This window comes from Sus scrofa, chromosome 9, assembly GCF_000003025.6.
Source record: "Sus scrofa isolate TJ Tabasco breed Duroc chromosome 9, Sscrofa11.1, whole genome shotgun sequence".
In the NCBI taxonomy this organism is placed as follows: Eukaryota; Metazoa; Chordata; class Mammalia; order Artiodactyla; family Suidae; genus Sus; species Sus scrofa.
The window spans coordinates 101102735-101127783 of NC_010451.4; the positions used below are offsets into that span (position 1 = coordinate 101102735).

At 37.2% G+C, this 25049-nt stretch overlaps 1 protein-coding gene across 11 annotated transcripts in view; it reads left to right on the forward strand.

The window, feature by feature from the left end:
• Positions 1–25049, forward strand: part of MAGI2 (membrane associated guanylate kinase, WW and PDZ domain containing 2) — a 1324507-nt gene that overhangs the window by 256042 nt on the left and 1043416 nt on the right. The gene's annotated exons all lie outside the window — the stretch shown is intronic.

Genomic DNA, 25049 nt, shown 5'->3' on the forward strand with positions numbered 1-25049 from the left:
TAGGTCCCTGGCCTTGCTCAGTGGGTTAACGATCCAGCGTTGCCGTGAGCTGTGGTGTAGGTTGCAGACGCGGCTCAGATCCCTCGTTGTTGTGGCTCTGGCATAGGCTAGCGGCTACAGCTCCGATTCAACCCCTAGCCTGGGAACCTCCATATGCCATGGGAGTCACCCTAGAAAAGGCAAAAAAAAAAAAAAAAAAAAAAATCTAAAAAGTTATATCAAGGCATTTTACACTTGAAAAAACTTCAGTATTTCCTAATAGCCATAGTTCCAAAAAAAATCTTTGCAATCCAAGCCAACAAAGATATTTCTCTAGATGCTTGTTTTAAATGTGTTTTAATAATTAGGCAAAAACAGAGGACAAGCATTCCACTCTTGGGTAAAAAATGAATTTATCTGTCTTTGATGTGACTGTAATTACCTCCTTTGCTAATTTTGCTCCTCATTTTTAGAGAATCCCTGATAGCTTTCCTTTTGGAAATTATTATCCTTTGAATATGTATATTTCTATAAATATTCAGTATTCTTGTAAAAAGGAAACTAGGGTCCTGTCTGACAGTTGAACAGGACATGAGTTTATAATTTAGTATTGTGTTATATTTTTTAAAAGCTGTGAATATAATAATAAAGATTATAACACTGTAGGGAGTTTGTGTCTGTGGCAGTTGTAGGTTTTAATTATGTTGTCCAGATAGAAGAGTGAAAATTTAACCTCCTGGAACTGGGTCTTGGCATATTGGCCAAATATCTGATTTTTTTTTTTCCCTCAAATTACCATTAAAATCTGTTTGTTTGTAGTCCTAAATAACTTTGCTCCTATCAATTTTTTTTTGATTATGTTGAATATGAGGATGCACATAAAATCGGACTCACTCTTTGGTCTCTCAGAACCACATGGCTTAGCAGATTCAGTAGAGAGTTTTTAAAAGCTGAGTAATTGGAATTCCCATTGTGGCTCAGTGGTAACAAACCCAACTAGCATCCATGAGGATGGGTTTTAATCCCTGGCCTTGCTTAGTGGGTTAAGGATCCAGCGTTGCCATGAGCTGTGGTGTAGGTCACACACATGGCTTGGATACCGCATTGCTGTGGCTATGATGTAGAACAGCAGTTGCAGCTTTGGTTTGACCCCTAACCTGGGGACCTCCGTATGCTGTAGATGCGGCCCTAAAAAAAAAAAAAGCAAAAAAATAAAAGCTGAGTAGCGTGAACTGGATGCTTGAAGAGTGTCTAGGGTTTTGATCTCAGTGGGGGCAAGTCTTTAAAAGTCAGAGGATCTCTGTTAACACAGGACACTTGAAAAGCCGTGGTTTTTGCCTTTGGGCACTTAAAGGTATTAATCTTTTTCAGTACTCACCAGTAAATATAAGCTTAGGTGCAGTAAAAATTAAAAAAAAAAATTAAAGAAACCATTTATCTAATACTTTTAAGATCTGTGAAGTGTTTTGTGTGTAAATATTTATTGTGACTATGAGTAAAAAAAAGACTCTGATTTCCTAAACATTCTGATTTTTAGGAATGGAATAGCTTTAAGAGCCATATATGGAAGTTCCCAGACTAAGGGTCAAATTGGCTATGCCCAAGCCACAGCAACGTGGGATCCAAGCCGCATCTTTGACCTATACCACAGCTCACAGCAACGCCAGATCCCAAACCCACTGAGTGAGGCCAGGGACTGAACCCGCATCCTCATGGATACCAGTCAGGTTTGTAATCTGCTAAGCCACAACAGGAACTCCTCCATGTGGAAATTTAGTGGATATTGTTTTCAAAATAGGGAAGTGTAATATCAAACTTTGTCATAGGTGACTGGTTCATTAGTATCATAGTCTAATTTTAAAGATTTCAGGCAGACACAACATTCCATTTCTTATTCTAAATGGATTGTACCAAGTGTCCACATTCATGTTGTAGCCAAAGTGATCTTCTCAAAAAGTCTCTTTGATACTTCACCCATCTGACTTTTGGTGATTTTTTTAATGCTTTTTAGTAGGATGGAGTTACAATCTTCAACAAGGCCCACAGAGCCTTGTGACTTTGTTCCACATCTACCTCAGCCTAGAGATTATCACACACCACTGTCCCTCTTACTGTGGACTTTGGTAACATTGATATAGCCCTTCTTCTAGTTTCTTGAAAGAGGTGTATCACCTGCCACATGACCTTCGTACCTGCTGTCCCCCTTTACAATATAGTTACACTTCTCTGGCCCTCACTTCCTCTTTTTCTTAGATCCAATTTTTGTTATTTTCTGGGGGAAATGTCCATCTCTGACTGCCCCCTTCCAACTAGTCTAGGTAATTCTTTGTTACCTGGGTTTAAAGAACCATGGTATTCCATCCTTTTCAAGTTCTCTCAATTTGTAATTATATATTTATTGGTGTTGTTATTTAATTACTCTCTTATGACCCCCTGCCCCACTAGTGTAAATTCTAAGTCAGGGACCTTGTGTTATATACATATCATTTGATCTCCAGGATCTAGCACAGTGCTAAGTATATAAAAGATACTGAATAACTACTTTTTAAATTTTTTTATTATAGTGGATTTACAATGTTGTGCCAATTTCTGCTATACACCAAAGTGACTAAGTCAAAAATATATATATACACATATACATTCTTTTTCTCGTACTATCGTCCATCATGTTCTATCCCAAGAGATTGGATATAGTTCCCTGTGCTATACAGTGGTGTCTCATTGCTTATCTATTCTAAATGTTTGCATCTACTAACCCCAAACTCCTAGTCCATCCCATTTCCTCCCCCTTCCCCCTTGGCAACCACAAGTCTGTTCTCTATGTCTGTGAGTTTGTTTCTGTTTGGAGATGGGTTCATTTGTGCCATATTTTAGAATCCACTTATAAATATCATATGGTATTTGAATGAATACATGAATGACAGAATGTATGAATGGATAAGTGTAAGGATGCATGGGTTTGATTATTCATGACCTCAGAACATTGATCATCTCAGTTAAAAGCTCTACCTGTAGGAGTTCCTTGGTGGCCTAGTGGTTAAGGATCTGGGGTTGCCACTGCTATGGAGCAGGCTCAATCCATGGCCCAGGAATTTCTATGTGCCACAGGCATAGCCAAAAAAAAAAGGCTACATCTGCAGATATGCTTCATATAATCAATGCATAGAGCAAAGTCAGCAATCACTCTACCCATTAACAGCAAGTCTGTCCCATGTCTGCTAACCAGCTGGCATTATCACTATTATTTTGATGTGCCATGTGAAAATTCTAATAAATCCAAAATAACAAAGACAGATGGTGACCTGAACACATTATGGAATGTCAGCACAGTTCCCATCCTTCCCACAGGCAGACCAAACATAAGGAAAAAAGAATATGGCCTGAAGGGAATTGCACAAGCCAGAAACAAAATAGAAAACAAACAGTAGTTTTCTTACCAGGAGCTAGCATGGAGAAGGCAGTTAAAGATTAAAAGAGTAGCAGATTATTCAATGTAGGCAGTCAGTATATAAGAAAAAAGAAATAGCAGAGGAAACCAAATGACAAAAGGTAATATTGGCTAGGAGTGAGTGAAGAGGCTAAATATTCAACAAGATTTGAGGTAGCCAGAGAACAGTTTATAACCTATTTCTAGTTGTCCTTCCTTCTTGAGTAATGATTCTGCCAACTTAAAGCTCTTCCATATATATAAGATGGTCTGGAATTTAAATCTTTCTCTAAAAGCACAAGAAAATGAAATTAAATGCAGCCATTAAAATACATTTTTTCTTAAAAACAGTTATGAATGGTGATAGTGCAACTTGGTCTGGCATTTATTAATAATTCTAGGAGGTGCTATCTTTCTAATTTATTTGTATTTTTACTGGTATTAGCAGAAACATGTTCTTCATACATAGTCAAAACAAGATGAAATGTAATCAAATTTATAATAAAGTAATAACATTTTTCAATAGTCAAGAAAAGGAAGTTTGACATGCAAATGTCACCCAGCAAAGCTGATATTTTAGGTTTTCTTTGCTCTTTTGTCAAATGCTGAAATCAAGAAATTTTGGATCACCGAGATTCAATGACTGTTTCATTGAAGATTGCTGAAATTGCTTTTGACAAGTTACAAATGCAAATTTCATCTGATTAGGATAAACTGAAACTAACTTTAACCCGATAAAAGATATCCAGGAGTTCCCGTCGAGGCGCAGTGGTTAACGAATCTGACTAGGAACCATGAGGTTGCGGGTTCGGTCCCTGCCCTTGCTCAGTAGGCTAAGGACCCGACGTTGCCGTGGCTCTGGTGTAGGCCGGTGGCTACAGCTCCGATTCGACCCCTAGCCTGGGAACCTCCATATGCTGCGGGAGCGGCCCAAGAAATAGCAAAAAAAATATATAAAAAAATAAAAAAAATTTTAAAAAAAGATATCCGAAGAATCATTATCTACAACCCTAACAGTTGTGAATGGACATTAGTAAGTATATTGCTCTCTTAAATAAGAAAAATAAAATGTTAAATGTCAAAAAAAAGTGATAAACAAAAATCAGAATGCAGAATGGAAGTTATATTTAATAGTGATTGCAAGTTCCCATTGTGGCTTAGCAGGTTACGAACCCAACTATTATCCATGAGGGTGCTGGTTTGATCCCTGGCCCAGCTCAGTGTGTTAAGGATCCAGCGTTGCTATGACCTTTGGTGTAGGTTGCAGACATGGCTTAGTTCCCACATTGCTGTGACTGTGGCGTAGGCTGGCAACTGCAGCTCCAAATCCACCTTTAGCCTGGAAGTTTCCATATGCCACAGATGTGGCCCTAAAAAAATTAAAAATAAATAAATAAAATAGAAACCACCTCTGCAATGCCCACCACCCACCACCTCCTTTCCTCTCCAGCCCTTACCCTGCTTTCATTTAAAAAATAATAATAAAAGTGATTGATAAAAGTCCACTGGCAAAAGATGGCATATCATAATTCTTTTATATTTCTTCCTTTAATTGAGCTTTTCCATTACTTATTCTTTTTGGCAGAGAAAATACCAGGACTTTCACACTAGATCACCAGTGAAAGGCAGACTTGGAAGTAATGAGGCTTTATTCCTTAATCAGATGCTATGCATAAACTCTTGTGGCTCTATCTCAGCCTTTTCTTCTTCAGCCTGTCCTCCACTGAAGTCAAATGCCAATTTGATCTTATAATTCTTTTGCTTAAAATCCTACCATGGTGGCTTCCTATTGTGCTTAGGACAAGCCCATCTCAGGCTTCACCCTTGACCTTACCTCTGCTCACCTCAGTCTCCTCCTAATCTTTCAGCCACATCTACCTTTTCTTACTTCATTAGAAGAGCCAGTGTCCTCCCTCTCTCTCAGGACAATTTACACATGCCTGGCCTCCAGCTGAATGCATTTTCCCTCCTTTTTATCTAGTTAACTCTCAGGCTTACATCATATTTCTGAGCTCGTGGCTGTTCCTCTGACTAGGTCCTGCTTACTCTGCTATGTGATTTCATGATTCCAGGAGGAATTTCTTTTAAAGAAATGTATCACAGTTTTTGTTATCCATTTGTAAAATGATTCCACTGTTATCTGCACTCCATTAGATAAACTATGAGCTCCATGATGGCAGGCTCTAGGTCTTCTGCTCACCAGTGCATATCAGAGCCTGGCAGGCATTCAGTGAACAGATGTTGAGAAGATGACTAAATGAAATTCCTTGAAGGTATAAAATAATAAATGGCTTTTAAAGTTCATTACATTTAGGAGAGCGAAGATTTTTAATCATACCAAAATTATTAAAAGCAGTCTCAAATAAAAGAATATGGGTTGTTACTGCTGGTGATATGAAATGGCACATATGAAGCAGCATAAACCAAACATCATTAGGTATTCAACTATTCCAGTTAGAAAATAAGTGCAATGGCCTTGATGTAAGATGGTAATGGATATTATAGACTATTAATTAATGATGTCATAAGAGGGAAATATATACCATACTTAAATGAAGGACTCATACATGTTAACATTTTATTAAAATTTCACATTCACATCAAAAAACCAAAGAGTGGAGTTCCTGTCGTGGCTCAGTGGTTAACGAATCCGACTAGGAACCATGAGGTTGCGGGTTCGGTCCCTGCCCTTGCTCAGTGGGCTAACGATCCCGTGTTGCCATGAGCTGTGGTGTAGGTTGCAGACGCGGCTCGGATCCCACGTTGCTGTGGCTCTGGCGTAGGCCGGCGGCTACAGCTCCAATTTGACCCCTAGCCTGGGAACCTCCATATGCCGCAGGAGTGGCCCAAAGAAATGTCAAAAAGACAAAAAAAAAAAAAAAAAAACCAAAGAGTGCAATAAAATGTGTTTGTTTTCTCATAGATACAGGATAGGCATAGATTAGCAAAGTATCTCAAAATCACTAGGATTTTGCTTTAGAAAATACACATATAAGATGACTTGGTGATTCCAATTAAGGAAGGCTAAGGTGTGGTAAAGGGCTTTTATGTCTGTATATTCAAAAATCACTCTAATTTGGAAAAGGATTTCTGCATTGTCATCAATATCCTGATAATAGCTACAGTCTATTTGATCTTTATTATATAGCAAGCATGTACAACGTAATGTTCTAATAAATGCATTTTATTTAATCCCAGCATCAAGTACATGAATAATTGAAAAAGAGATCTATCTGCTAGCCGATGAGAAGCCTTACCAGGAAGCCTATTTTTTTAATTTATTTTTATTTTCTTTAATGTTTTTATTTTATTTCCATACCCATGGCATATGGAAGTTCCCAGACCAGGTTTTGAATCTGAGCCACAGCTGCTGTGGCAACACCAAATCCTTTAACCCACTGTGCTAGGCAGGGGATCAAATCTGCACTTCCACAGCAACCCAAGCCGCTGCAGTAACCCACTGTGCCACAGCAGGAACTTTTAATTTTTTTTTTTTTTTAATAACCCATCTGACTCATATAGCTGCCATATTTTACTTAATAATTAATCTGTATTTGACTTCTCATATTATTCCTTAAATGATCATGGAATGAAATGCATTTGCATTTAGGTGAAGTCATTCAATGTGAATCAGGATAAAGTTGGGCACAGTATGTTTGGGAATGGCTGGAATGTTCCAAAACCAGAGTAGAGATATGCCTCTCAGTGTTGTGAGTTGAACCATTCTCTGAGTTAAAATTGTCAGGAAAATGTATCTGGATCAGAGAATATTCTAGTGTAGATGAATTTACTTATCATTTAATTTTGTTTTGGGAAAGACTGCATAATCAGTATCTATGGGTGCAACTGCAAGATCAGGACTTAATTAGCTAGCAGTTTGTAGTCCAAATTATCAACCACTTCTTTGTTGTTTCATCCATATTTTCCTATATCATTATTGTTTATTCATGTGTTTGTTTATATGAAGTTGTACATTCATATATCTATATACAACATGAGAATATGAATATATGTGCATGCTCTAATGTTTTTTATGCAGAAAGAAGCTCATTCTGCACATCACAGTGATGGGTAACATGTGCCAGGTGCTAGTCTAAGCACTTTACATCTATTTTCTCACTTAATCCTCATAACAATGCTATGAAACATTATTACTTGATTATCTCCATTTTAACAAGGAAGGCTATTAAAGTTAGATAGATTAAGTTATAATAAAGGTTACTTCTCTGGAAATCAGTGAAACTAGGGCTAGAATCCAGGTCTTCCTTAAACCAAAGCCAGTGTTGCTCTTCATCATCATGATAAACAGCCTTAGCCCCAGGTCAGCTTTTCAGGTTATTCAGGTTATAACACCACCTCCACTTGCACTCTCTACCTCTTGATATTTTATCTCTTACCACCCTACCATTAACACAATATACTCCATACACATATCCTTCTTTCTCTTTCTCAAATACATCACGCTTTTCCTTTGCTTCTATTATTCCTTTGCCTGTACCACTCCATCACCTGATATTCACTTGTTGGCTTCTTTGGCTCAAAGCTTACCTCCTTAAGAAGGCCTTCCCTGACAACTAATTTAAATAAATTCTTACCCATCCCAAATCTCCTCCCTCACCTTCCATCACATTATCCTGTTTTCTTCATGGTACTCATTGTTTCTCAAATTATCCTAAGTATTTATTTCTGAGTTTATTGTTTGTCTCTCCTACTGAAATCTAAGTTCCCACAGGGAAAGCTTCTTATCTTTTTTATTCACTATTGTATACCAGTCCTATGACTGACTCAGTGACATTAGAGTTGTCTGGATTTAGCTAAAATATGTGCTAAAGGGTAAAGAGAAAAAGTTGAATAAAATAGGAATTATTATATCAATAAGTTTATCATATAGCAATTGCAGATTTTTTATGTCTTGAATTGTTGCTTTGTCTCAGAGAATAAGATTGAAATTGATATGTACCTTACTTTTATACACATTTATTGCAATCAGAGAGATGAAAGTTCTATCTTCAGTAAGTTCTAATGTCTCATGCATATAGAACAGGCATGACTTGGGTGATCAATGTTAGGAATGGAGTCTGTCTATAAATCCTAAACATGTCCTACACAAACATCTGGAGAACTTTATAAATGTATCAGATTCTGGGATATCCTAGAGATCCTGTTTTAGTACCTTGGGGGAAGTGTGCTGGAAACTGGTACAGTTTGAAAGCACATTCAAGGGACCAGAATCAAGATGGCAGAGGAGTAAGATGGGGTGCTTGCCTTCACCTGCAAAAACACCAAAAAAAAAAAAAAAATCTACATGCAAAACTATTGGCACAGAACATCTACTGAAATCTGGCAGAAGACCTTAAACCTCCAAAAGGGGCAAGAAACCCTGTATGTAACTGGGTAGAATAAAAGGAAAAAAAGGAAAAGAGAGACAGAAAGAGAGGGAAAAAAATGGTATCAGGACAGGACCAGCACTCCTGAGTGGGAGCTGTGAAAGAGGAAAGGAAGCTATACCATGGGAGGCCACAGTCTTGGAGGGGGACCTCAAAGCCTTAGGGAAAAAGCACAGTAGCCAGACTGAAGAGGGCAAAACAGAAAGAGAGCTACACAGACCATCTGTACTACTGCCCTTGGACATCACAGCCTGAGACACTCAGGCAGAGGCTGGGCACTAAGACTCAGGCTTCAGAGGTTTGTTCTGGGGAGACAACTAGGGTTGTTTATTTGGAGACAGCCTGTGAGGCTGTGTGCCACAGTCTGGGGAGTGGAGCTCCACAGCCAAGGGATACAGCAAGAGGCTTGGGCCCACAGGAGAAGCAAGGTGCCATTGTTGGGAAGGGCAGGAGGAGGAGGGGCAGGACCACCATAGGAATATTTTTCTCTGTGGATGTATGAGCTTTCTGGTAATGGGGCATCTCTTCCACAGGCTGTAGGTGGCAGGGTGCTTCTTATGTGGGCTCTTCGGCTACAGGGTACTTTTGCATGGGCTAAAAGCAATGGAGGGGGGAAATACCGCCACATCCATCTTAGACTCCAGAGGTGGGCATGGCCCACCACCATTAGGGGTCCATGAACAGGCACCACCCATGACCCAAGTCACCTCTAGGGTCACCACAGAGGAGGGCACTTCAACCAAGTGCCATTCATTGCCCTCGCTCCCCTGGGAATGCACATGCCATGCTGTTGCCACTGTCAAAGGCTCTGAGTGCTGCTTACAACTCTCTGAGTGTCACTGCCACTTCCCAGGGCCCTGCAAACAGGAGCAGCCTATACTACCTCCCTGTGGGTGCTTGCCACTGTCAAAGTCTTAGCGACCAGGCACTGGCTACTAGCCCTGCCGTTGCCTCCATCTTCCTGGAAGCAAATGCAGGCCTTACACCAGCACACTCCCTATCAAGGGGGTAAGAACCTGCACACACTGAGGAAAGAGCCATCAAGCATCCAAACCAAAAACAGTCCTCATGCCAAAACCAAAACAGCCTTCACAAACTATCCAGGGGTACTCTCGTGTATAAATAGCCCTTCAAGTGTACAGGAGTTGTTTTCCCTAAACTCTCAGAATAAGAAAAATATAAGCAAAATGAAGAAGCTCAGGAATCATTTCCAGTTAAAAGAACAAGAAAATTCCTCTGAAGGAGTGAACAACGAAATAGACCTCTGCAGTCTAACCGATACTGAGTTCAAAAATTGAAAAAAATGATAGTGAAAATTTTGAAAGAATTAAAAGTGAATATGAAGGAATTAAGAGCAGATATGAACAGTAATGCAGATTACATAAAAAGGAACTAGAAAATATTAGGAGGAGCCAAAAAATTAGAAAATTTGTTTGCAGAGTCACACGCTAAGTTAAAGGCATTGAAGAGCAGAAATGAATAATGTGGAGGAACTAATGAATGACTTGAAAGATAGATAGAATAATGGAAATCAATCAATCGAGACAGCAGATGGAAAACCAAATTAAAAAAAAAATGAAAACAATATAAGAGATCTGTGGGATAATATAAAGCAGGCCAATCTACACATAATAGGGATCCCATAAGGTGAAGAGCAAGAAAACGAGATTGAAAATATATTTAAATTAATTATGGCTGAAAACTTTCTAATCAAAAGGAAACTGATATCAAGATAAGGAAGCACAGAGGGCCACAAACAAGCTGAAACCAAACGGACCCACACCAAGACATATTATTATGAAAATGGCAAAAGTTAAAAGATAAGGAGAGGGTTGTGAAGCCAGCAAGAGGAAAACAAAGAGTTAATTATAAGAGAACCCCAATAAGGCTATCAGCTGAATCTGTACAGAAACATTACAGGCCAGAAGAGAGTGGCAGATATATTCAAAATTATTAAGGGGAAAAATTTGCAGCCTGAAGTACTCTACCTAGCAAGATTATCATTTAAAATATAAGTATAAATAAAGAATTTCTCCAACAAATAAAAACTAAAAGAAAATAGCAATACTAAACCCATTCTAAAAGAAATACTGAAAGGTCTACTCTAAATACGAAAAAAGTAAGAAGATTTAGGATGGAGGAAATTACAACTGGAAAGGAATCACTTAAATAAGCCTGTATACAGATCTAAAAGGAAAAAAAAAAAAAACCAAAAAACCAAAAAACTATTTTTAAAAGTGATGATAAACACAGGGAACAGCAAAAGGATAAACATGAACATGAAGATATAAAAAAGAACATCAACATCACAAAATGTGGGAGGCAAAGTAAGAAAAGCTAGATTCTTTTTTTTTTTTTTTTTTTTTTTTAGAATGTTTTTGAGCCTGTCTAACTATCAGGCTAAAGCAAGCAGATATATGAAAAGGTTAATATACTTGAACAACAGGGCAACCACAAATAAAAACCAAACAATACATTCACAAAAGCTAATAAGAGGACATAAGCATAAAATGAAAGGAAATCATCCAATCCAAAAAGGAAAGGAATAAAGAGGAAACATAGAATCAACTTGAAAACAAAGTTTAAAATGGCATTAAGTACATATTCATCAGTAATTACCTTAAATTTCAGTGGACTGAATGCTCCATTCAAAAGACATAGAGTGGCAGACTGGATAAAAAAACAGGAGCCTACAATATGCTGCCTACAAGAGACCATAGGGCAAAGGATACATATAAATTGAAAGTAAGGGGATGGGAAAAGATAGTGCATGGGAATAGAAAAGGCAGGAAAGCAGGAGTTGCAATACTCATTATCATACAAAATAGACTTTAAAATGAAGGACATAAAGAAAGACAAAGGACACTGTTTAATGATAAAAGAATCAAGAAAAGCATATTATACTTGTCAATATCTATGCCCCTAATATAGGAGCACCCAAATATATACAATAAATACTAACAGACATAAAAGGAGAAATTGATGGGAATACGATAATAGTAGAAGATTTTTAACACACCACTCACATCGGTGGGCAGATCCTCTAGACAGAAAATCAGTAAGGCAACACACATCCTAAATGACACAAGAGAAGAGTTAGACTTAATTGATATTTTCAGGACATTACATCCAAAAAATATCAGAATATACATGTTTTTCAAGTACACATGGAACATTCTCAAAGATTGGCCACATACTGGGGCACAAAACTAACCTCAAGAAATTAAAGAATATAGAAATTATTTCAAGTATCTTCTCTGACTACAGTGGCATGAAACTGGAAATCAACCACAGGAATAAAAATGAGAAAAACCTGACAACATGGAGACCAAACAACATGCTACTAAAAAAACAGTGGGTCAATGAGGAAATCAAAAGGGAAATTAAAAAATACCTCAAGACAAATGGCAATGAAAACACAACCATTTAAAGTCTATGGGTTGCCATAAAAGCAGTTCTAAGAAGTTCTTAGTGACACAGGCCTTCCTAAAAAAAGATGAAAACTCACAAATCAACAACTTAACCTACCACCTAAATGAATTAGAAAAAAAAAAACAAAGCCTAAATAAAGCAGAAGGAAGGAAATCTAAAGATCAGAGAAGAAATCAATAAAGTAGAGATTCAAAAAACAAATCAAAACCAAGAGCTCGTACTTTGAAAGGGTAAATGAAATTGAAAAACCTCTGGCCAGACTCACCAAGAAGAGAGAGAGAGAACACAAATAAATGAAAGAAGAAATGAAAAAGGAGAAATCTCAACAAATACTGCAAAATTACAAAAATAAGAGGATACAATGAACAACTGTATGCCAACAAATTTGACAATCTAAAAGAAATGGGAAACTTTTCTAGAGACAAACAGTCCACCAAAACTGAATCAAGAAGAAATAGATCATTTAAACAGACCCATCACTAGAAATGAAATTGAATATGTAATGAAAATACTCCCTACAAGCAAAAGTCGAGGACCAGATGGCTTCACAGGTGAATTCATACAAAGGAGAAATTATACTCATCGTTCTTAAACTTTTCCAAAAGTTTGAAGAAGAATGAACACTTCCATAGACAGTCTATGAAGCCACATCACCCTAATACCAAAACCAGGCAAAGATACTACCAAAAAAGAAAAATTATAGGCCAATTACTTTGATAAATGAGACACAAAAATTCTCAACAAAATTTTAGCCAACAAATCCAACAACGCAGAAAAAAGATCATATACCATGACGAAGTGGGTTTCATCCCAAGTTCACAAGGATGGTTCAGCATATGCAAATCAGTCATCATACATCACATTTACAAAAGAAAAGTCAAAAGCATATGCTCATCACAATAGACTCAGAAGAAGCATTTGACAAAATCCAACATCCATTCATGATAAAAACTTACAAAATGGGTATAGATGGGTATAGAGGGAACACATCTTAACATAATAAAAGCCATTTATGACAAACCCACAGCCAGTATAATACTTAATGGAGAAAAGATGAAAGCCTTCCCTCTAAAACCTGGAACAAGACAGGATGGCCACTCTCACCACTTTTATTCAACATAATATTGGAAGTCCTAGCCATAGCAATCATACAAACCAAAGAAATAAAATGTATTCAAATTTGAAGGAAAGAGGTAAAATTTCCACTTTATGCAGATGACATGATACTATATATAGAAAACCCTAAGGACTCCACACAAAAACTGCTTGAACCAAACAACAATTTCAGCAAAGTAGCAGGATACAAGATTAACATTCAGAAATCAGTTGCATTTCTATATACTAATAATGAAATATTAGAAAAGAATATAAAATATAATACCTTTTAAAATTGCACCAAAAAATTAAATACCCAGGAATAAATCTGACCAAGGAGGTGAAAGAATTATATGTTAAGAACTATAAGACATTAATCAAGGAATTAAAGAGGATTCAAAGAAATAGAAAAATATTCCATTCTGGTACAAAAACAGACATATGGACAATGAAACAGAATAGAGAGCCCAAAAATAAACGTAAACACTTATGGTCAGTTAACCTTTGAAAAAGGAGGCCGGAATATAAAATGCGGAAAAACAGTCTCTTTAGCAAGTGGTGCTGGGAAACTGGACAGCCACATGTAAATCAATGAAACGAGAACACACCCATACCATGCACAAAAATAAACTCGAAATGGCTTCAAGACTTAAAACACTCTTTTTTTTGGGGGGGGGGGTCTTTTTAGGGATGCACCCATGGCATATGGAGATTCCCAGGCTAGGAGTCAAATCGGAGCCGTAGCTGCCAGGTTATGCCACAGCCACAGCAACGCTGGATCCAAACCACATCTGCGACCTACACCAGAGCTCAGGGCAACACTGGATCCTTAACCCACTGAGCAAGACCAGGGATTGAACCCACATCCTCCTGGATACTAGTTGAGTTTGTTAGCTACTGAGCCATGACAGGAACTCCCAAACCATTCTCTGGCATCAACCACACAAACATTTTCTTAGGTCAGTCTCCCAAGGCAATGGAAATAAAAACAAACGAAACAAAAACCCCACTGGGACCTAATCAAAATGTTTTGTACAGTAAAGGAAACCACTAAAAAAAAAAAAAAAAAAAGAAAAGAAAAGACAACCTCTTGAATGGGAGAAAATAGTTGCAAATGATGCAATAGCAAAATATAAAACAACTCATATGACTCAACAGCAAAAATCAACACAACTGAAAAATAGACAGAAAACCTGAACAGACATTTCTATGAGGAAGATATGCAGATGCCAATGACCACATGAAAAAATGCTCAGTATCACTAATTATTAGAAAATTATTATTATAAATTATTAGAAAAATGCAAATCAAAAGTACAATGATGTACCACTTCACACTGGTCAGAATGACTATCAGTAATAAGACTACAAATAACAAATGCTGGAGAGGGTATGGAGAGAATGGTACCCAACTTCACTTGGTGGTTATGTAAATTAGTACAACTACTATGGAAAACGGTATGGAGGTCCCACAGAAAACTGAATATGATCCAACAATCCCACTCCTGGGCATATATCCAGGCAAAACTTTCATTGAAAAAGATACATGCACCCCTATGTTCACTGCAGCACAATTCACAATAGCTAAGATATGGAAACCACCTAAATGTCCATTGACAGATGACTGGATTAAAAAGATGTGGTACATATACACAATGGAATACTACTCAGTTATAAAACAACAACAACAACGAAACAGTGCCATTTGTAGCAACATGGATGCAACTAGGGATTCTCATACCACATGAAGTAAGTCAGAAGGAGAAAGCCAGATACCATATGATATCATTTATTTATGGAATCTGAAATATGGCACAGATAAACCTATCTACAAAACAGAAAGACTCACAGAGATGGACAGTAGACTTGTGGTTGCCAAGTGGGGGTGGGGGAAGTGAGTGAAATGGACTGGGAGTTTGGGGTTAATAGACACAAACTGTTAACATTTGGAATGGATAGATGATGAGGTTCTGCTGTATAGCACGGAACTATATCCAGTCACTTGTGATAGAACATGATGAAAGATAATATGAGAGAGAGTGTGTTTATGTATGTATGACTGGGCCACTTTGCTCTACAGCAGAAATTGACAGAACAATGTAAATCAACTATAACAATAACAGCAACAAAAGAAGCACATCCACAATCCCTGGAGGCTCTGACACTGCCCTACCTCCCTGCGCCACCCCCACCCCTGCCCCATGTTTAAGACCCACCAGGTAATGTTGCCTGGCTCAGGAGAAAACTGCTGTGTTTTGCCGTGGCAGTGAATTTTGGTCAAATAGCATATACTTGCAAATAATACAACTTGAATCTAAAAAGCAAGAGTACTTCTTTATTTAAAACCAAACTAAATCTTGAATTTGAAGTTTGTACTTTTAAAAATCATTTATTCAGACATTGATTTAATGTTCATTTATAAATCTTTCCTACCAAAAAAGCACAAGGTACTTTACAAACATTAACTGCAGGAGAAACATGAATCTTGACAAAAACACTGTCAGCTAGATAAAATGTTTTTAGTAAATGAAAAAGTATGATTCTGCCTTTCAGATTGAATTTCAAATGACATTTCCTGCTCCAGTGACTTATGAATCTGTTTGTTGCTTTGTTGATTATGCATATTTTACATATACTTAGAGAGGCTTATACCACCTGCAGTTGAACCCTGTCACTTGCATATATGTCCTTTTTTCTTTATCTATAAATGAAAAACCATACATTATTTCCATTATTTAAGTAGGGGGAAGGGAGTTGAAGTCTTCAACTATCCTAAGGTGGCGTCTTTGAATTTTCACAGTTCTGCCAAGTTTTTATGCATGTTCTACCATATTCTTTTATAACACTGTGACTTCTGGTCTTCAGATACCTGAAGACCTGGTAAAGGATCTCAAAAAGAGTTTGTTCCTTTCTACCTCTTCAGTTCTTTCCACTTCTAACAGTTTTTCTGTACGAATCCATAGAGGGGCCACACCTAAACCTGACTGTCCATAACCTCCCTCTTCTCATCTTATTTTTGTTTATATTTTTCTCTTTATTAAATTTACCTATTCTACAATACCTCTCCTGAAGTCCAGAATTCAGTTTAGGTCTCCTTTTAGAAAGATGTCAGAAAAGAACTTTATCTAAGGATTTGTGGTTAAAAATTGTTTAAATTCCAGGGGGTTATTTCTTTTGTACACCCATACCCGCATGATACTTGACATCCAGGACCTAATTTTAATGATAGGAATTCAGGCACTGAATTTTCCCTCTGTGCTCTTCAGGTCTCAGAATATTTAATATGAATTGGATAAAATAAAGGCATTGTTCATAATAAAATTTAGTAGAAAATAAATCACTAATATGTTGCAAGTACCTACTTTGGTTCTTCAGAGCTCCGTGGTTAAACATGTTCCATGTTAGATTGTTTTCCATTTGATATCATTAGGAATTAAGTTTTGTGAAGCACATTATTTTTAATCTCACAACAACAACAACAACAACAAAATCAGTGAGCTGAAAGGGAACAAGAAAAAAGTTACATGGAATCCTCAAAACGCATAGTATCATATAATAGTAGTATCTTTTGAATGATCAAAATAGATAAGGAAATGTATTGGCTATCTTTTCAGCAAGACAGTTATAACTTTTAATTTCAACATAAGAAACAGCACTGAGGAAGCTAACATGTTTTTTCACTTAAAAAAAATCTGCCTTATTATTTCAGAGGAAAAAAAAAAGGCAATGAATTCATATGAATTTATTCACTATGAATTTTTTAATGAATAAAATTCAGTACATGTAAAACTTATTTTTAATTGGAGTTTTTTAAAGGCCCTTAACTATATACTTATTTTTAAATGCTATATTGTTCACTTTTTTTTCTTTTTCCTTTTTTTTTAGAGCCGTACCCTCAGCATATAGAAGTTCCCAGGCTAGGGGTTGAATTGGAGCTGTAGGATCAGAGCTGCATCTGGAACCTATACCACACCTCACAGCAACGCTGGATCCCCAACCCATTGAGCAAGGCCATGGATACTAGTCAGATTTGTTTCTGCTGCGTCACAACAGGAGTTCCTGTGTTAATCAGCTTTAAAAAGAGGAATCCACTATTTAATAGAAAATCTGAACTATGCTATATGACTATGTAGAAAAGTTTATTTGCTATTGATTCTGTAATTTTTTTTCCTACAAAAGAGTGTATAGTCCCACAAATTTATTTCAATGTTGACATCCTGAAATTCTTGAATTGATGAAAAAGAATAAAAGTTATGGCTTCCTGATATGAAATATTATGTAAACATTCTTAAAAGTGACATTATTAAACATTTATTCCATAGTCAATACTCTGTAAGAATATAAAAGTGAAGAAAAGTACTAGTTTTAGGACATGTTATTTATGTGCTAAATATGTTGATAATGTTCTCTTTTATATAGAGACAAATGAGTCATTCAACAAGAATAAATCTCTGCCAAGTATTCCAAGTATTTCTTAATTTCAGGTTTATTTTAGGGAACAAATGTCTAGTAAAAAAAATTAAACTCATCATCAGAAGAGAATCTGCAATACTTTATGAAGGAAAAGATGTATTTATTGATGTTATCACCATCTTCATTAAGAAATATGAAAGATACAAAATGCTAACATTGGAATTATGAGACATTTTAATTTTATGTTTAATGCTTTCCTAATTTTAAGGTTAAGTTACAAATTTACTTTTTAAATTAAAAAAAAAATTGTACCTATGTGTCTATACAGAAAAGAAGCCTGATAGTAATCGCTCTCCTCCTTGTTCCCATCTTGGTCTGTTCGAGCTTCCTTTCCTGGCTTATCTTCCTGTGCTTCTCCATCTCCTCCTACAGTTGCCTTTTAGACCATCTTTCTTCCACACACATTTCTGACTGGCTAACTCCAGCCCACCAATCACCACCCCACTTAAACCTCACTTCCTAATCTTCTCACATATGTTAACTAATCCTCCCCAGCAATATGAACCCATGTAGCTCTCTTATTGCTTAATGATGTAAATGAAATAGGAACATTCCCCAACTTTTCTTTTCTTTTTATTTTAATTGCCACACCCATGGCGTATGGAAGTTTCTGGGCCAGGGACTGAATTTGAGTTTAACTGCAACCTACACTGTGGCTGTAGCAATGCCAGATCCTTTATGCCAATTCCTTTAACCCACTGTACCAGCCAAGGATTGAAGCTCTGCCTCCTCAATTGGATTCTTAACCCATTGAAAATACTTATTTTTTACAAGAAACCTAGTATCTCTATGATGAAATAAATGTAATTTAAACAAAGAAATTTCCTTGAATTCCTGCTAGATATTCCTACCTAAATCTCTGAGCCTGAGGCCCACTGGGTCTTGGCTGAAAAGGTGATTGCCAGTGATTACAATTTAACAGTAAACTGAAAATTTCTCCTTGATGTAATAAGAGGAATTAAAATGGAATGGAAAGGACTGACTTATTCTATGATTCTTTGTCCTTTAATGCCACCTGTGCAGCACCTAACCCTGTGACTGCTCCTGCTAGTGAAAGCATCCCCATGTTTACATTAATCCCACCCCCAATGCCCATGCACATCTCCACTTAAGCATGGTAGGGAGTCATCCAGGAAACACAGCTCCTCAGAGTCCTGGGTTGAGTTCTAGGCATCCCCTTTTAAAGTTGACAAGTACGTTAATGACCTGAGCTCCACTAAAGAAGGTGGCTGTCAAGGTTAGACATCCAGAATCATGTGATTAAAGGAGCCATTTAGCCAGGTAAAGAATGCTTAGCAGTAGCATGTGGTAATCATATTCAGGTGTTTGAAAACCTGCCACATGAAATCATAAGGAGGGTTTATTTAATGTGGTGATAGAAACTAAAGCTACCATCAGTTGTTGGGAAGATGCCCAGAGGGAAATTATTGTTTAATATGTATAAAGACTTTTTAAATCCTAGAGTTGTTTTAAAATACTGTTGAAGTACTAATGCCCCCGAACATAGGGTGAGGATGCAAATCTTCCTTCTACACTCTGCTAAACACAGAGGGAGCATATATAATTTCACATATATAAGGACAAACCCTGAATAGTGTATGGGGAAAGGGCCAGAAAGAGCCAGGACTTTGTATCTAATTTGGGAAACTTTGAGTTCCAGTTTATTGCACAGCATTGTTTTCATTCACCTGCTTCTTCTTTTCTAAGATGGCAGAGAGGCAGAGAGAGACCTTACGTACATCCCTATGGTCAACATGAGTTATCTCCAAATGAAGATAAAAAGCTAAAGAGATCACAGAGCAATAAAGAAGCATTTAGTATCTTCCAATTCTAGCAAACTTGGAATAAGCCCAAAGAGAAGATAAAAGTTTGCAATAAAGAGCCTGGTAAAATGGAAAAAGCAGGAGCATACAGAATGATTAAATACTAATAGAGAGAATACCACATAATTTTACCCTTGAGGGGAAGTATTTAGAGCTTTACCCAGTAGAGGCCAGTGACTACACACCCTCCCCACCAGCAGCCTGTGTGTTGTTAGCGTGTGTAGATTGTTTGGCCAACATTACTCCAGGTCCAATTTTAGCTATGGGTATTGACACTCCTCTTGATTTTTTTTAATGAGTGGGAATCAAAGCATTCTAACAAGGTGGCACATGGCAAGAGGAAATGAGATTCTTCCAATGGATGAACACCCTGCACCATGCATTTTCCCATGTTCTTTTTAAAGTTGGCAAGCCCTCCCAATAGCTGTTCTGAAAATTACTTTCTGATGAGAACATATGGGAATTGGGCTTTGATGGGCCACTGGCAGTTCTCCTTCCCCAAAGGAAAGCTGCTTTCCCAGAAATTTGAGCAGGCCAACCCATGCCTATGCACCGGGAGGGCGTTGTCCCAACTCTCAGCTGGTCCACATGTCAGTGGACCTAGAACCCTTCACCAGTGGGCAGTAGAGAGGGAGCCAGTGCTTTCAACATATGTCAGTACACACTCTGCCTTAAAGCCAGACTGAGCCCCTCAGAGCTCAGGAGCTGCCAGCCTAAGCTGGAGGCACAGGGGCAGGGAGGGGACCTGTGCCTACCTCCTTGCATCTGAGCGCCACTTTTCACTGCCCACCTCTACTGCTCTTTTCTGTGGATCAAGAGGAAATGATCCTCTGATGAATGAGGATCTGTAGTCACGGGAGAGAGAAGCAAAGAAAGAAGAGATGAATCCATAGAAAAGGAAGGGAGAGAACACAAGAGGGGAGGCCAGAGCTATGAAGCATCCTTGTTTCTTTAAGGATGAGAGGAAGCCCAGGGAGGAGCATCTTAGTTTTACAGTTAGAGTGATAAAATGTTCATCTGAACCCCTGTGGTGAACATCAAAATTTCACTAATCTCTTTTGTCAAAAGATAGACTTTGTATCTCTGACATCCTAAGTTACCTGTATAGGTGCTCTTGGGGGTTAAGGACAGGCAGCACTAGTTCTTGAGAGAGCAGCTCCAAACTACTTTCCTACCTGCCCAGCTGTGCTTCTGCTTCCTGCTTTCAAAATGTAGAGGAAGCATCACTGGCACTCAAGGGGAAGAGAGGCTTTTAGGAAAAGAAAAAGTAAAGCCAGCTTGAGCTGAATATTTTGGGATAAAGTGCCTTTTACTTCTTAAGGATTACTTCATAAATTAGTTTTCGTATTATTGACTTTTTTGGGTTATTAGGTTCTGGAAAACTTCTAGGTTAAAATTAAGAGTGACATTTACTGAGCATTTTTCTTTGGAGTTGCTCACTTGTAGGAATGATTCTTGTTAACTTATGGAGTTGTCATCACAACTCTATGCAATAAACACTGTTATTCCAGTTTTACAGATGTGGAAACTGAGGCATAGGTAGCCTAAATGAGCTGTCCAACACAGATAGTAAGTGATATACCTGAAGTATAAACTAATTGAAAGCCCTGCCTTCTTAACATTCTCTTATCTCTCAAGTCATCTAGAGGAAACATCTGCCTTGGATAAGAGTTTGAACCAGCTAAATAAAGCATGGAGTCTATTAAACATGACCACATAATCTACTCCGTCAAGTCAAAGACTTCCTCTGGAATAAAAAAAAAAATTCCCTGTTAGAAGGAAAAATATATTACCGATTGGATCACATCAATTAAAGGGTGGGCCAAAGAGAAGTGAGGGGCACAGGATAAGAAGCAAAAAGCCAAAAATGATGCAGCTTCTAAAATAAGAAAGTCATCATTCTACATGAGACCCTGGGAACATCAAGAGACTTACAAGCACAAAAGTAGTAGGAAGTATGGAAAGGGATGGTGTTTTGCCCCAAGAATTCAAGCTTTATCTTCTTCCAAGTTTGCCTAAGGCTGATTCTGCTCTTGTTCTTCCAAATAACAAATGAGTCCAATTTTTTGTATCTTGATTTAAAGTTTACACAATGAGCCTTTTTCTAATGTACCAAGCAAACACAAAAGAACAGTGTTTTTATTATAGAATGTGAACAAAATTTAGTGTAGCTTTTGGTTTCTTCAAAAAGAAAAAGGCACCTCTCCAATCACTCTCTTCAGTGACTACTCACAAAATTACAGATATCAAAAATGAGAGGACAGTAATAGAGTTTATTAGTCCTTGGAAGTCCATCCCTCTCTTGTGCTCCAAACCCACATGGCAGAGTCAGAGAGAAATGCCTACTGCACTATAGGGTAGTGTATGGGCATTGTTTAGAATGCATGACATTCTATTAGTGTCCTATGACCAAATTCCTTAATCATGAATTAAATTTTCCTACTTCACTAGCATCAGCCTGCCTAAAGAAAATGAATGTGTCAGACATAATGTACTTCTGATTCCCCAAAAATAAATGCAGAAATTAAAATCCCTGAAGATTTCAGTTCTGTAGTGGCAGAGATTCAGAAGCCAGATGCTTTGTAGGTTCTTTGAAAGAGACAAAGTGAACACTAACACTAGTCCTCTGAGGACTGAAAATGCAACCAGTATGTGTTTTATTGGCATTTTTTTTTCAACCTGGATTTTCACAGCAGGACCAGATTACATCTTCCTGTGTGCTCCACCTAATTCAATGGCTCTTTTTGCAGATTTTTGCCTAAAATACATTTTGTTTGGTTGTAGGTGGTTTCTTTTTCAACACCTCAAGGGTAATATTATAATATTCCCCTGTTGAGACCAAATAAACAGACTACTATTTTAGGAAATAATGTGCTGTATAGAATATCATGCATTTCCTAGTATTCCCTGGGAACTTAGAAGAATGAATGGGCTATGGAATATATGAGTGTTGTTGTTGTTTTAATTCAATATGTCTGTTTGAAGTGATGGCAGAATAGAAGACAGGGGCATGTATTTTTATATATTTCTAACAGAAAAATAAAGTATGAGGAAAAAGTATGCTTCTTGGACAAAGCTATGTTAAGAGTCAGCTTATCAGAAGTTTCCGTCATGGCTCAGCAGTAAGGAAGCTGACTAGTAATCATGAGGATGCTGGTTCGATCCCTGGTCTTGCTCAGTGTGTTAAGGATCTGGCATTGCTGTGGCTGTGGCATAGGCTGGCAGCTGTAGCTCTGATGATTTGACCCCAAATGCAGCTCTCAAAAGCAAGAACAAACAAAAAACCCAGCATGTCTGTTTTCTAGTAAGAAGTAGCTTCTTTCTTGTATCCAAACAGTGTTAAATACAACTTTCTGATTCTAAAGCCCAAGTCAGCTTCTCCGTTTTTGTGAAGAAAAACAATGTCAACCCCTAGAAAAATATTTTCAAACACAGCAAAGTCATAAATTTCAACTCATAGAAGCTAAAAGTGAAACAGTAATTTTAGTGTGAGTGCAGAGCTACAGAGAAGCAGCAGTTTCCCTGAGATCGATTATCACGTTGAGTATTCAGAAACAAGTAAGAAGATTAAATGGAGGGGGTAAGGGTAGGGTGTGTTAAAAATGAAATATTCTATAGAAATTTTAAAAGGCAAAATGTCAGTGTGTTGACTTTCATATTTGTAACACCAACTGTTTGACCTTGGGGGGATTTGCTTGAATTTCTAATCATCATATTTTTCACCTATAACATGGGAATAACTGTACTGCTACCTATGTCTTAGGTAGTTAGCATTCACATTGACAGTGTACTATGTGACAGGCATAAGGTGTGTTTTGTGAATTAACTCAATTCTCACTATTATACTTACTTTGCAGATAATAGCTAAAGGTTGTATGGTGCTTTTTATATACCTGGCACAATTATAAGTACTTTGCATACAGTCATGAACATATTTTCCTAGAAACAATCATGAGGTAGATGCAACCACTGCCCTAATTTACAAATGAGGAAACTGAAGCAAAAAGCAAATGGGATAATACATTTTTGATAAACTGCAAAGTATTGTATACTAGTAGTTATACAATTTTATCATCCCCATGGATTAGTTAGCCACTTTCTATGTGATTATATAATTCATTTCTTCCTACTCCAGTTTGGAAGGTAGATTTTTAACTGAAATTGTATTTGTTACAAGATCTAATAGTTTTTATGAAAGATACAGTTTATCTTTTAATGTTACACTCTATGCATGATAAAAGTATTAAAATTTTAGGGCATACTGAAGTATCTGATGCTGATCATATAATTATGTTTTAACTATTGTTAAAAAGCTCTTAATGTTTACTAATTAGTTTATTAATTCTAATCTGTGCTGAAAAGTAGACACTCATGTTTGTTCTATCCTTAACAAAATACTAAATAGTTGCAATGGTTCACTGGTTTCCATTTTTGGCCGTTGGCCCTGAAGTGTTACAGGATTTCAAGTTCAGTATTAATCATCTGAACTGACCTTGTCATATTGTGGTCAGAGTTCTTACACTGTGCTCATTATCATTTGAGCAAAAGCAGTATGATCACTTAAAGTTGAACATAACAGATATACATTCAATACTATTGGAATGTGTGAACAATTTCATCAATATAACTTGTAAGGCTGTATTTTTATCTTAGCAAAAGTTGCAGCACAAGGTATTTGTGTACTTTTGTACCTTCCTATCACTTAATGTTGAAACACAGAATTGGTAAGTTATCCCTAATTGTAGTTTTTGAGCCTGTTAGGAGGTACATATAACTTCACTTTGCAGGGTATGGTATTATCTGTCTGACTTTATGCACAAGTCAAAGTCAAAATTATAGAAGCACTATGTAAAATTTTATTCATTGCTTTTATGTAAAGAGTGAAAACTATATATACTGGTTAAACTCAATTTAACATGAAAATTTTTCTAGAGTAAAATTAAGGGAATTTGTAAACAAGTTTGTTTCAGAAATCTTTTATTTTTTATTCCGTGCTCAGTTTTCAGATCAAAAATGTAAAAGGCTTTTATAAAAGGAGTAATACAAGGCATTGCCTGAAATGGTGTGTGAAGCATGTCATATGAAAATGCAGCTGATGGTAATGTCATAACGATGGCATGTGTCACTTATCTAATAGCAAGAAGGGTGGGCACCCTGGCTGACATGCTGCCTGTTTGTTGCACCGAAAACTTTCCACCTCCTGTGCTGGTGGATCAGTGACCAAGACTGAGGATAATCAAGACCCCATAAAGGTGGCAACAATTAAAAGAATGCTGGATAGCTGAATACTAAGGAGATAGAAATGACATGATTAATGGTATTGAGTCAGGGCAAGTAAAATAAGGAGTTCTCCAGGACTTTGGACTTGCTCTAATTTCTTTTATAGTAAGTGCCTATGCACCTTTTAAGACTAAATTCACATGTTCACATCATC